Source organism: Macadamia integrifolia, unplaced genomic scaffold (assembly GCF_013358625.1).
Source record: "Macadamia integrifolia cultivar HAES 741 unplaced genomic scaffold, SCU_Mint_v3 scaffold482, whole genome shotgun sequence".
Classification (NCBI taxonomy): Eukaryota; Viridiplantae; Streptophyta; class Magnoliopsida; order Proteales; family Proteaceae; genus Macadamia; species Macadamia integrifolia.
Genome location: NW_024870463.1, coordinates 163,020 through 176,254, shown reverse-complemented (window position 1 = coordinate 176,254; position 13,235 = coordinate 163,020). Strand labels below are relative to the sequence as shown.

Sequence of the window (13,235 nt, the reverse complement as noted above, 5' to 3'; positions counted from 1 at the left end):
GGGGCATCATGTTCCTCTTATTGATACGACCATAAGACTGGCAGATGGGACAAGCCTTGTAAAAATCAAAAGCATCTCTAAAAAGAGTGGGCCAATAAAATCCTCATTGGAGAACCTTTGCGATAGTCTTCTTAGGTCCAAAGTGTCCACCACATGCATAATCATGGCAAAAAGAGAGAATAGAATGTTGCTCATGATCAGGAACATATTGTCGGATAATTCGATCTGGACATATCTTAAACAAATAAGGATCATCCCAGAAAAAGTGCTTAACTTGGGAATGAAACCTATACTTATCTTGTGTGGACCAGTGATCTAGAGTCACACCTGAAACTAAGAAGTTGACAATGTTAGCAAACTATGGTTCGCTGGACACTGCAAATAACTGTTCATTTGGAAAGTTCTTGTTGACTGGAGAATCGACAGTCAAGAAATTGGGAAGTTGAGATAAATGCTCTGCAACTAGGTTTTCAACTCCTTTCTTATCCCTAATTTCTAAATCAAACTCTTACAAAAGTAAAACCTACCTAATGAGATGGGCTTTGGCATCCTTCTTCTGAACTAGGTATCTAAGAGCAGAATGATCACTATACACCATTACATGTGAACCAACTAAGTAAGACCGAAATTTTTTTAATGCAAACACAATAGCTAAAAATTCATTTTCAGTGGTTGTATAATTGAATTGTACATCATTTAAGGTCCTACTAGCATAGTAAATGACAGTGGGTAACTTATTAATCCTTTGACCCAAAACCACTCCTATGACAAAATCCGAAGCATCACACATCAGTTCAAAATGTTCAGTCTAAACAGGTGGTTAAACAATGGGTGCATTGGTCAACTCATTCTTAAGTTGTTTGAAGGATTCTAGGCACTCTTTAGAAAACTCAAAAGTTTGATCTTTGGCAAGTAATAAAGTGAGAGGTCAAGCTAACTAACTAAAGTTCTTAATAAACCTTCTGTAGAAGCCCACATGCCCTAGAAAAGATCGAGTGTCCTTAACAGATTGAGAAGGTGATAAATTATCAATTAAATCCACTTTGGCTCTATCTATCTTAATTCCCTCCTTGGATATTACATGGCCTAAAATAATACCAGATTTAACCATAAAATGACATTTCTCCCAATTCAAAACCAAATTCTTAGATGTTCACCTTTTCAAAACTAGGAAAAGATGATGAAGACATTCAGAATAAAAATTCCCATGAATTGAAATGTCATCCATAAATACTTTTAAGAATTTTTTGACCATGTCAGAAAAGATGCTCATCATGCATCGTTGGAACATAGCAAGGGCATTACAAAGCCCAAAGGGCATACGCCTGTAAGAAAAGTGGTCTTATATTGGTCCTCTAAAGTAATTGGTATCTGGTTATACCAAAATATCCATCAAAAAAATAATAGTATTCAGGTCCAGCTAGCCTCTTTAACATTTGGTCAATGAATGGCAATGGAAAGTGGTCCTTCCAGGTTGCCATATTAAGTTTCTTGCAGTTTATGCACACTCTCCACCCTGATTGGACACAGGTTGGAATTAGTTCATTATTGGCATTGAGAACTATAGTCACCCCAGACTTCTTAGGCACTATATGAACTGGGATTACCCATTGGCTGTCAGAAATAGGATAAATTATTCCATGATCCAAGCACTTTAGGATCTCTTTCTTAATGGCTTCCATCATCACTGGTTTTTCTCTTCTTTGGGGTTTCGCAGATGGTTTGGAATTGTCCATAAGATGTATATGATGTTGCACAATAAAAGGGCTTATACCCTTGATATCAGTCATGGTCCAACCTAAGGCTTCCTTATTATCTTATAACACTTTAAGTAACTCCTCTTCCTGGCTAGAAGTCAAATTTGAAGAAATTATTACAGGAAGAGTCTGGTCAGGCCCTAGGAAAGCATACTTCAAATTAGATGGTAACTCCTTAAGATCTAGCTTAGGAGGCTCAACCATGAAAGGTTTGGGAATGGAATTGGAAAGGGGTCCTAAGGGCTCCATAGATGTGTGAAGACTCAAGACTTCAGAAAATAAATTTTTACTATCATCATCCAACTCATCCATATACTCTTGGAATTCTGAATCAAAATCAATATCAAAGTTGGTAATTAAATCATCAGAAAAATCTAGAAATCCTCAAGCATATTGATCTCTTCTTCCATATGTGGTTGCTTGCCTATCCTAAATAGGTTAAACTCAATAGTTTGATTACCAAAAGATAACCTTAGGAAACTATTTTTGCAGTTGATTAATGCATTACTGGTAGCCAAGAATGGTCTTCCTAGAATTGTTAGGATCTCATCCTTGGTTGATAAGGGCTTGGTATCTAACACAATGAAATCAACAGGGAAAATAAATTTCTCCACCTTTAGTAAGACATCCTCAACCATCCCTTTAGGAATCTTAACAGACCTATCTACCAACTGAAGAGTAGTTTCAGTGGCTTTCAATTCTCCTAATCCTAGTTGTTTGTACACATGGTAAGGTAAAAGATTCACACTTACACCAAGGTCAAGTAAGCATGCTCAATGTAGAAGTGCCTATGACACAAGATATGGTAGGGCTCCCTGGATCCTTATACTTGGCTGTTATAGGCTGAGTAATTATGGAACTAATGTTACCTGCCAAGAACTTTTTTTTGGGCACACTAGTGACACGTTTGTGAGTACACAAATCTTTCAGTACCTTTGCATAGGCGGAGATCTAGATATGGCATCCAAAAGAGGGATGTTCACTTTCACCTTTTTGAAGACTTCTAAAATTTTATCCATGGAAGCAATCTTCTTTTTGTTTAACAAGTGATTAGGAAATGGGATAGGAGGAACATAAGGACTGTTAGGGATTTGCCCTTTTTCAGAAGAATCATTTTTGGTTTCCTCAACCAAATCATCTTTAATTTAAAAGAATCTTTAGGTTCATTAGACGAACCTGGAACAAGAGGCACACTTGTGTCCTCAACTGAAGGAGAGTTAACAGGAGTAATAGATGGGAAAGATTTACGAACATTCTGTTGGTACTCTCTACCACTCCTAAGGGCATAAACAACATTACATTGGTTAGAGGGCCCTTATTGGGTCTGACCTTGTACTATATTCAGTGGTGCATTAGTTGGTGCTTGTGAACTAATAGGCTGATGATGCCTAGGGTTAGGCTCTGGTTAACTGGGTAAAGTTCCTTTCTCCCTCTCACTTTGGTGAGTTCTCTCATAAAATTTTGATGGCTTGTCATGAGGAGGGTCATATTTTTTTCAAGTCACTTATTCTACTTGTCTCTCCAGTGTTGGTAAACCCAGGGGGTTGCTGATAAAATGATAGGAGAGGGGCCCTAGGAAAACTATCTTGAGGTCCTACATTTGACTTAGGAAAAGTATTTTGGAAAAAATATTATTGTGCAAAGGGGGCCTTTGGGGTCCAGGTTGAACTTGATTATGAAAATTGGAAGGCCCTGCTTGTTGCCCTGATTCCAAGAGAAATTTGGGTGATTTCTCCATCTTGGATTATAGGTGTTACTATATGGATTATTCTGGTATAAGGCATTAACACTATCATTAGAAGTGCCCCCAGAGGTGTTGGGCATTCTTCTATGACATGTTTAGGGGACTGACACCAAGCAAAAAATCTTAACCAAATTGACTGATGATGGCTTTCTAGGAATAATAGCCTCAATCCTCTTGATTAGGATATCCAAATGGGCTTCCTTGGCTACTATCTCATCCATAAAATATCCTTTTTCTCCTATAGTTCTTTCACTCTCATGGATTGATTCTCACTCATGGGTTTTGTCAGCTAAGTCAAGTAAGAATTCCCATGCCTTTCCTTCATCTGTAAAGGATGTGAATCCCTCAGGGCACATTGACTCTATCATTTGTTTAGTCCGGTAATCAAAACCCTCATAAATTATTTGACATAAATTCCATAAGTCTAGGCCATGGTGAGGGCATTCCTAGAGTAGATCCTTGAATCTCTCCATAAGTTTGGAAAAAGACTCACTAGGCTTTTGCCTAAACTGAAGGATATCACTTCCAAGCTTATTTGTCTTATGAGTTGGGAAAAACTTCTTAAGGAAGACAACTGTGAACTATTCCTATGAGGTTATGAAATTTATGGGTAACCCATACAACCACTTCTTAGCTTGGTCTTTTAATACAAAAGTGATAAACCTAAGCTTAACAGCATCATCAAAAAACTGTTGGATCTTAATTAGAACACATATCTCTTTAAATTCCCTTAGAAATAGGTATGCATCCTCAGAAGTCAACCCACGGAAGTGGGGCAACATAGTGATGTATTGAGATTTGAGTTTAAAATCATTACCCTGGGCTTGTGGTAGAACTATGCAGGAAGTTTGGGCTGTTCTAGCAGGGTAGAACCTATCTTTTAGAGATTTAGGTGAAGGGTTTTAATGTTAATCTCCCATATTGAAAGGTTTTAAAGAGAGCAAACATATAGGATCACTACTTATTGGATCTCTTCTTTCTAACCGATTCTTAGTATTACGTACTCACCTAACACACATGCAACAAAAAACTACCCACAACTAGAATAAGACAAGCACAAAAGAATGGATAGCAAAACTTTTTTTTTATGATTTTTTTGATTATTTTTGATTTTTTTTTAATTTTTGGGAGCTTACCGGCAGGGATCCGGGATTGCTCAGGTCAATTCCTATGGTACTGCTATAGGGCGAAACCTATCTTTATCATACTGTGAAGCATGGCGACCTCCACCGATACAACTATTATTGAAAGTTGTTCTTCTCAGGGATTCAATAAAAGAAAAGAAAAAACAAAACAAAGCAAACAGAGCACTCTGATTTACCAAAAGAAAGCAAAAAATAACATGGAACTGTCTCTCCAACAACGGCGCCAAACTTGTTTGAGATTTTAAAATGTAACCACAAGCGTACGGATCAGTGTAGCTACGGGTCGAACACAGGGAGAGCAATCACTTTATTTTTTTACTTCTTTTAATAATGCGAAAGTGAACCGATTAATGGTTGTGATCTAATTCTAATTACCGTCCTAAACATATGTATCTAAAATAACATCCTAACCGTTCATCATCTAAGAATTTAAATACGTAAGCCACGCAATTAAAATTAATAAATAAATAGATGAAAATAAACATCCCACGCAATTAAAAAGCAATGAAGAAAAAAAATGTTAAAATAAAAATAAAGTAAAAGAAAGGGGATAAAGCTAGAGAGAGACTCACATGTAGGTTTCTCTATTTAGCCCGAGGGATGCATCATAATATGAGCTTCCCTACTTAACTAGAGAGTCAGTCTTATAAGGGTTACTCTACTTGGCTTTAGGGAAATGGAGACAATTAAAATAAAAACAATAAAATGATGGGTCTATGGCTAGGAGGGGCAAAGCCAACGCATACACTAGCCATGAACCTTGGGGGAAAGGGATAGTAATAATGTAACGACTGAAATTAAAATACTAAATTAAGAAAGAAAGGGTAGTCAGAAGAGGGAATGAGAGGGGGGAGAGAAGCCTACTGAAGGAGCCTACTTAATTGAACTTCAATCCTTGAACTAAAAACTTGATCGATTGAGATACTACCAGTATTAAAAACTCGATCTGGAATAAACCAAATCTGAAATTTCTAGTACTAGAGAGAACAAATCCGAAGAAAGAAATATTGAACTTAAAAGACATACTTCATAGCTTGTTCTTGTCACCTAGAACTAAGCCTAGAACTAGAACTTGAAAATTACAATTTCAACTTTTTAAACAATAAAAATAAAAGACTGAATAAAAAAAATTGCTTGCATTAATTGAATAAAAAGAACTTACAAATGTGTTTAAAGCATAAACCTAGAACTAGAGCTAGAGAAAGAGATAGAGCAACTAAGAAAAAACCCTAGAAGAAGAATAAAGTGCCTCCTCCCCTTGTGTTAATTATATTATATAGAGAATGGGGGAGGGAAGCCAACGATTTTAGCTTCTAAAAAAAAAAGATTTTTTTTTAATCATGTTGATGAAGTGGAGGAGAGAGAAGAGATAAAACATGTGGAGAGAGATCTCCCATGATTTTTCTTTCCTTATTTTTCCTATTTTTTCTCCCTTTTTCTATTTTTCTCTCTCTTCTTGCACAAGAAACCCCCTTTGGCCAATTTTTCTTGCTTGGATTTGGACAATATTCTATTTTAATGGAAAATTCCATCCATGCCCTTGTCTTTTCTTTTTTTTTTTTCTTCTTTCCTATTTTTTCTTTATTTTCTCTTTCTCTTCTTGAAACTTGCATACAACCATCTTGGCCAACCTCCTTTAAGTGATGAGTAGGAGAGAGAAAATATTCTAAAAAAAACCTCAACAAAATGGCAGCTAAGAGGTTCGAACTTGAGACCTCCTAATAAGCAAGGGATTTTGCACATCACAACTCACCAACTACTCTAGGTAGTTGTTGTTACAAAAAATTAATCTTCAATCACTTAAGAATGTGGTCCATTGATCCTTGTTGGTATTTGGAATATTCCTTATACCCTTGGGACAACTGCAGATGGGCTGGTTCTGCATCTCGGTTCAGTTCTGATCCATTATTCTTTTTCTAGCCCAAAAAGAATAATCATTTATATGGTTGACCAAATGAATGTGTACTTGTAATTGAACATATCCATCTTGCTCAGAATTTCATCCTCTTCGTAATCATGAAAAGAAATAGGACCTCTTTACGTGTAAAATTAGAGATATAGCGCTTGATAGTCCTTAAGGCCTTGAAAATATAAAACCTGTAAAAAGAGAGTAAAACCTAAGATAGCTCCATTCTAAATATGTAAAATGCATGTTTTACTACACCAGATTTCTCACAAAAATGTGCTCAACAATGGGGTAGTAGTATCGGTTGGGTTTTAGGATGCGGTACCATCCGATCTCCTCAAACCGTTGATGAAGACGGAACGCATGGAAGTCATTGGTCCTCACATAGACTCCTAAGTCGACGTTGCAGTGCTCAAAGAACTCCCAATGCTCTCGCTTAACCACAGAGCGGATTAGGATTGGGTTGAATTGCTCGGTGACATCTTGCTCCTCTTGTATAAGAGCACGTCAGGTACATACACGGCGTCCAAACATTGTTGCAATATGATCCCTAAGGATTTGGAATGGAAAACCTAGTTAAATGGTTGTATGCAAAGGTCACAGAGAATAAAATCATAAAAACTAGGTTTCAGAGAGAGAAAACATACCTTAGATGCAAATGCGGCTCCAATCGATTGTGAAATAGCATGAAGAAGGTAGGGAATGGGTAGCAAAAGGCTTCTTGGTTGTTTCCACACCTTTCTCACAAGAGAAAATAGGGTTTTGTGTGAATAACCTAAGGCTCGAGCCTATTTATGGCCAATTTGGTGCCATCGGAAACAAGTCACCCGAAACACTGGGCATGCTTCCTATGCCTGTTTCTGGTGGAAGGAAAAATTGGTTTTAGCCTCTGTTTTGCTCATTAGAAATACCACTAATATTTTTGGTGGGTTAATCCATATTTTTGGTGGTTTAACTCCCTGTTTCTAGTGGATTCAATTAAAAAATAAATTATGTTAAATTTTTAAACCTATGTTTTTGTTTGGGTCCTTGATGGTGTGCCACTTTGGGATGTGTGCGTGATCGGATCTTAATATGTGTGGATCCCACTTATACATGCCCTAACCCTAATTTTGATTGTGGTATACATGTGGGACCCACTGTGTATGTGTGTTCCAATTACATGCAACCTTGTTTATGCATGTGTACTAATCGGATTCCTTCACAGGAATCATGTCGTGCCGAAACACCAAATCCCGATTCTGATCCCAATCACACTTGTCACCTCCCGCTTCCCCTACACGGAATCGGGGTAGAACCCGTAATACACCCCCGACCCCGCCTGTACTTACGGCTCAGGATGTGGCATCCATCATGAATAACATGATGCAGGAAGTGGAAGAAAGACAAAATCAGTTTATGGCTGGGATCGATAATAGAATCCAAGTAGCAATGGAAGCCCGCAATGCACCGCCCGCACCTCCTACTCCATTGGCACCCTTTCCAATCCCCGTTGGATCGGCTACCCTTCAAACATCTGGTGGGGCACAAGTGCATGAGCATGTGCAAGATCCGATGCCAGAATAAGCTCAAGTCCATATAGAGGGTTGGACAGACTTGACAAAGATGATGGAGAAGTTTCAACGGCTTAGGCCCCTATGTTTCTCCAAGGTGGGGCAAGACCCATTATATCCATCAAGATGGATTGATGGAATGGAGAAGGTTTTTAGACTAATGGGCTACATCGATGAGAAAAAAATTTTATGTGTGGGCTATCAGTTACAGAATGAAGCAGATGATTGGTGGAGTGCCACTGAGCCTATTCTAAGGGCTAGTAACCCGAACCCTACTTGGTAAGACTTCAAAGGGGCCTTCTTTGAGAACTATTTTTTGGAAAGTTTCTGGGATAGGAGAGAGAGTGAGTTCTCTCAGTTGGTTTAAGGTTCCCAGTCTATGCTCGAATATTAGCAACGCTTCGAGGAGCTATTCCATTTTACTCCTGGGCATCTCAGAGGTGATAGAGCCAAAGCAAAGAAGTTTGAGAAAGGGTTGAGGTCAGGTATTGGGTCAACCATTGTGGGGTTAAAACTACAAACCTATGCTGAGGTGGTCCAAGTGGCCAAGTCTATTGAAGACCAGCATAGGGATAACTACACAGCTCAGCAAGGAATAGGAAAGAGGCCAATGGGATCTACTGATTCTAGAGGAGGTAGCAAACCTTTTCGAGTGTCTTACGTCAAACCAACTCCAGTGCAGTTTAGGAGGCCTGATGCTAGTTAGACTTCCCAATCCTCCTAATCTAGTGCAGTATCACAGTCTTTGGGATTGGGCCCGAGATGTTTTTATTGTGATCATCCAAGCAACATGGTGAGGACCTGCCCCCCACCGAAGGCCAGGTGATGCACCCTACACTATGCCACCTAGGCCCTAGCAGACATATTTAGCCCCTAGGCCAGCATAGCCCCTACAGGGCCAGAGACCATAGGACAGAGTGTTTGCTATGACTGCAGAAGTTGCTAAGGTTGCACCCGGTGTAGTGACAGGTACATTATTGATATCATTATTGCCTGCACATGTGTTATTTGACTCAAGGGCCTCACATTCGTTCGTGTCACCTGCATTTACGAAGAATATGGGAATTCCACCTAAGGGACTGACTTAATATTTGGCTGTGAGCACCGCTTCAAGAAGTATAGTGGGTTTAAACTATGTTTATGAGCCTTATCCAGTGACCATAGATGATCATGAGTTGAATGCTCACTTGATCGAGTTGGATATGATCGACTTCAAGAATAGACTGGTTGTCTACATATAGAGCCAGTGTGCTATATGCAGAGAAGGCTATCATTTTCAGACCTCATGATGATGATGAGTTTGTGTTCCAAGGGGATAATCCCAAGAAACCCAAGAAAATTATCATATCTACACTCCAAATGAAGAAGCTATTGGATAAGGGATGCCAAGGCTGCTTAGCATCTGTGATGGATACTGAGGTAGAGATTAGGCCATGGACTGGGCTAGATGTGGTGAGGGAATTTCTCGATGTATTTTTAGATGACTTGACATGTTTGCCACCAGACTGAGAGATAGAGTTTGCTATAGACCTACTCCCTGGTTTGGCACTAGTGTCAAAGGCCCCTTACCGCGTAGCCCCCATAGAGTTGAAGGAATTACAGGTGCAACTTCAAGACCTTCTGAAGAAGGGATTCATTAGACCTAGTGTGTCTTCATGGGGAGCACCGATTTTGTTCATCAAGAAGAAAGATGGAAGTATGAGATTGTGCATTGATTATCGGGAGCTTAATAAGCTAACCATCAAGAACTGATATCCTTAGCCAAGGATAGATGATTTATTTGATCAGTTGTAGGGTGTCAAGGTGTTCTCCAAGATTGACCTTAGATCGGGCTATCACTAGCTCAGGATCAAGGATAGTGATGTCAGCAAGACAGCCTTCAGATCAAGGTATGGACATTATGAGTTCTTAGTAATGTCATTTGGGTTAACCAATGCACTGACTGCATTTATGGATTTGATGAACCGGGTATTCTAGGATGTCTTAGACAAGTTTGTGATAGTGTTCATTGATGACATTTTGGTCTACTCCAAGAGTGCAAAGGAACATGCTATTCACCTGAGGTTGGTACTACAACGGCTGAGAGAGAAGCAACTCTATGCCAAATTCAGCAAGTACAAGTTTTAGTTGTCACAAGTGGCATTCCTTAGCCACATTGTTTCAGCCAAGGTTATAGAGGTTGACCCAGGCAAGGTGAAGGCAGTATTAAAATGGGAGACTCCCAAGAGTATAGCAGATATATGTAGTTTTCTGGGATTGGCTAGATTCTATAGGAGGTTTATTGAGAACTTCTCTCACATTGCTACTCTGAAGGCCCGACTCACACGAAAGGGTGTAAAATTTGAGAGGTCTGATGCTTGTGAGAAAAGCTTCAAGGAGCTAAGGTAAAAGTTGGTATTAGCTCCAATTTTGACTATTCAGACCGGTATAGGTGGTATAGTTGTTTATAGTGATGCCTCCAAGCTGGGATTCGATTGTGTAATGATGCAGCACAGGAAAGTCATTGCCTACGTATCTCGTCAGTTGAAGGATTATAAAAAGAACTACCCCACCCATGATTTGGAGTTAGAAATTGTGATTTTTGCACTGAAAACTCTGGAGATACTACCTGTGTGACGAGAAAAGTGAGATCTTCAGTGACCATAAGAGCCTCAAGTACTTCTTCACCCAAAAGGAACTCAACATGAGACAGAGGCATTGGTTGGAGCTGATGAAGGATTATGATTGTACTATTCACTATCACCCAGGGAAGGCCAATATGGTAGCTGATGCACTTAGTTGAAAATCCCAGTCACTGACTTTGGCATCACTGACCACCAATGAGTATCTCCTCGAGGAGGCCAGGAAGCTAGACTTGGAGCTATTAGTAGAGGGCGTCACCTTATCACTATCGACATTGGTGGTACAACCTAGTCTGGTGGATAGGATCACTATAGCTCAGGTTACTAATGCAGAGCTACAGAAGCTGATAGCAGAATGCCAGGAAGGAACCCAAAAGGACCCAGATTTCTTGGTGACTCAAAGCTAGATCCTCAAGTTCAAAGGGAGGTTGTGTGTGCCCAGTGATGGTGAGTTGAGAGACACAGTTTTGAGAGTGGCATATAGCTCTCCATACTCCATTCATCCCAGCAGCACTAAAATGTACAAGGACCTCAAAGGCTCCTACTAGTGGAGAGGAATAAAGATTGATGTGGCCACCCATATGTCTAGATGCCTCACATGTTAGCAAGTCAAGGCTTAGAGATAGAGGCCCCATAGGTTATTACAGTCCCTACCTATTCTGGAGTGGAAATGTGAGAATATTACTATAGACTTCATCATGGGCCTACCTCATACACAGAAGGATATGGATGCCATTTGGGTAGTTGTGAACCGCTTGACAAGGCAGCTCACTTTATCCCAATCAAGATTACATTTTCTATAGACAATTTGACCAAGTTGTATGTCGATAACATCATCAGATTGCATGGTGCACCAGTTAGTATCATCTCTGGTCGAGATCCCAGGTTCACTTCCAAGTTCTGGACCTGTGTGTAGAAGGCCATGGGCACACAATTGGCTTTTAGCACTGCCTTTCATCCTCAGACCAATGGCCAATCGGAGAGGACGATTCAGACATCGGAGGACCCACTTTGAGCATATGCCTTGGATATGAGTTATAGTTGGGATGAGCACATTTCCTTTATTGAGTTCTCCTACAACAATAGTTATCAGGCCACTATCGAGATGTCCCATTCAAGGCACAGTATGGCAAGAAATGTCAGACTCTACTTTATTGGGATGAGGTTGGTGAGTGGCATATTTTGGGTCCGGACTTGATACAGGCTACTATTGAGAAAGTGAATGTCATCAAAGAAAATATCAAGGCAGCTCAATCCAGGCAGAAAATCTATGTAGTTGTTAGGAGGAAACATCTGGAGATTGGCTTTGGAGATAAGGTCTTCTTGCAGATCTCTCCAGTTAAAGGGGTGATACTGTTCGACAAGAAGGGAAAGCTTAGTCCAAGATTTATGGGACCATATGATGTACTAGAGAGGATTGAACTGGTGGCTTACCGGATAGCCTTGTTGCACGAGTTGGAAGGTACACATGATGTCTTCCATGTATCTATATTGAGGAAGTACATTTCTGACCCTACTCATGTCTTAACTTACATACCCTATGAGCTGGATGAGGACTTTACCTATATAGAGTATCTGGATAAGATTGTTGATCGGAAGGACCATGTTCTTCGCAACCGCACCGTTTCCTTCGTCAAGGTGAAATGGATGAACCACCCCAAACAGGAAGCATCCTAAGAGCAAGAAGATGAAATGATAAAGCAGTACCCTAGATTGTTTGATTTTCCAGGTATGTTCCATTTCGAGGATGAAATTCTTGTAAGGTGGGGGGGGGATGTTACACCCATGCCCTAATCCAGTATAATTTGAAACTGTTGTGATAGGCCTTAGATCAGAGATCGAAAGTACGATCGGGTTTTGGCTCATGGTTGCTCATTGCCGAAGGGTAGGGATGACCCCACATGTTCAGGCATTGCATGCCTGTCTAATTGGATAGGGTTTATACCTTTCGATCCCAGACGGTAAGTGACATGACTCCCCACACTTGATTTCTGGCATGCATTATAATTGCCGAAAGGCCTTGAGCATGTCTGAGGGCAGCCACTCGTGTGAGGCCAACCATAGGATAGCAAGCTATCAAGACAGTAGGTTGTCTTGACCACTGGAAATAAGCCATTGAAAGCAGCCTGGGCATGAATCCGACACCTGTTTTCGATGGGTACCTTAGCTGCTGTCGAGGTTTCGATGCCCGTGGGTCTCGCCACTCACATCGTAAGTGGTTCTGGATGATCCCAAATCATCCTCCACACCTTCCTCTTGATTTGAACACCTTATGGACCTAAATGTGTGGGTCCTCGTGTCTTGAAACTCATTTTAACCCGATTGGTTCAAAAGAGGCCCAAACCAAACAGACCCTTAGGCCCAACTTAAGTTATAAGTAGGGAAATGAGGATTCATTTCCTCATTTCCCCTGTGCCCAATGTAGGAGAGGAGAGAAAGAGGAGAGGAAGAAGAAGAAGAGGAAGGAGAAGGGGATTGAAGGCCTACCTTGGTGCCAGCTACTGCCTTG

General features: G+C 40.2%; 1 non-coding gene across 1 annotated transcript; it reads left to right on the top strand.

Moving 5' to 3' along the window:
- The first annotated feature begins 3,927 nt into the window (after positions 1-3,927).
- On the top strand, positions 3,928-4,034 carry LOC122068925. The gene has a single exon (XR_006137297.1). It is a non-coding gene; the product is annotated as a small nucleolar RNA R71 (small nucleolar RNA).
- The last annotated feature ends 9,201 nt before the right edge of the window (positions 4,035-13,235 follow it).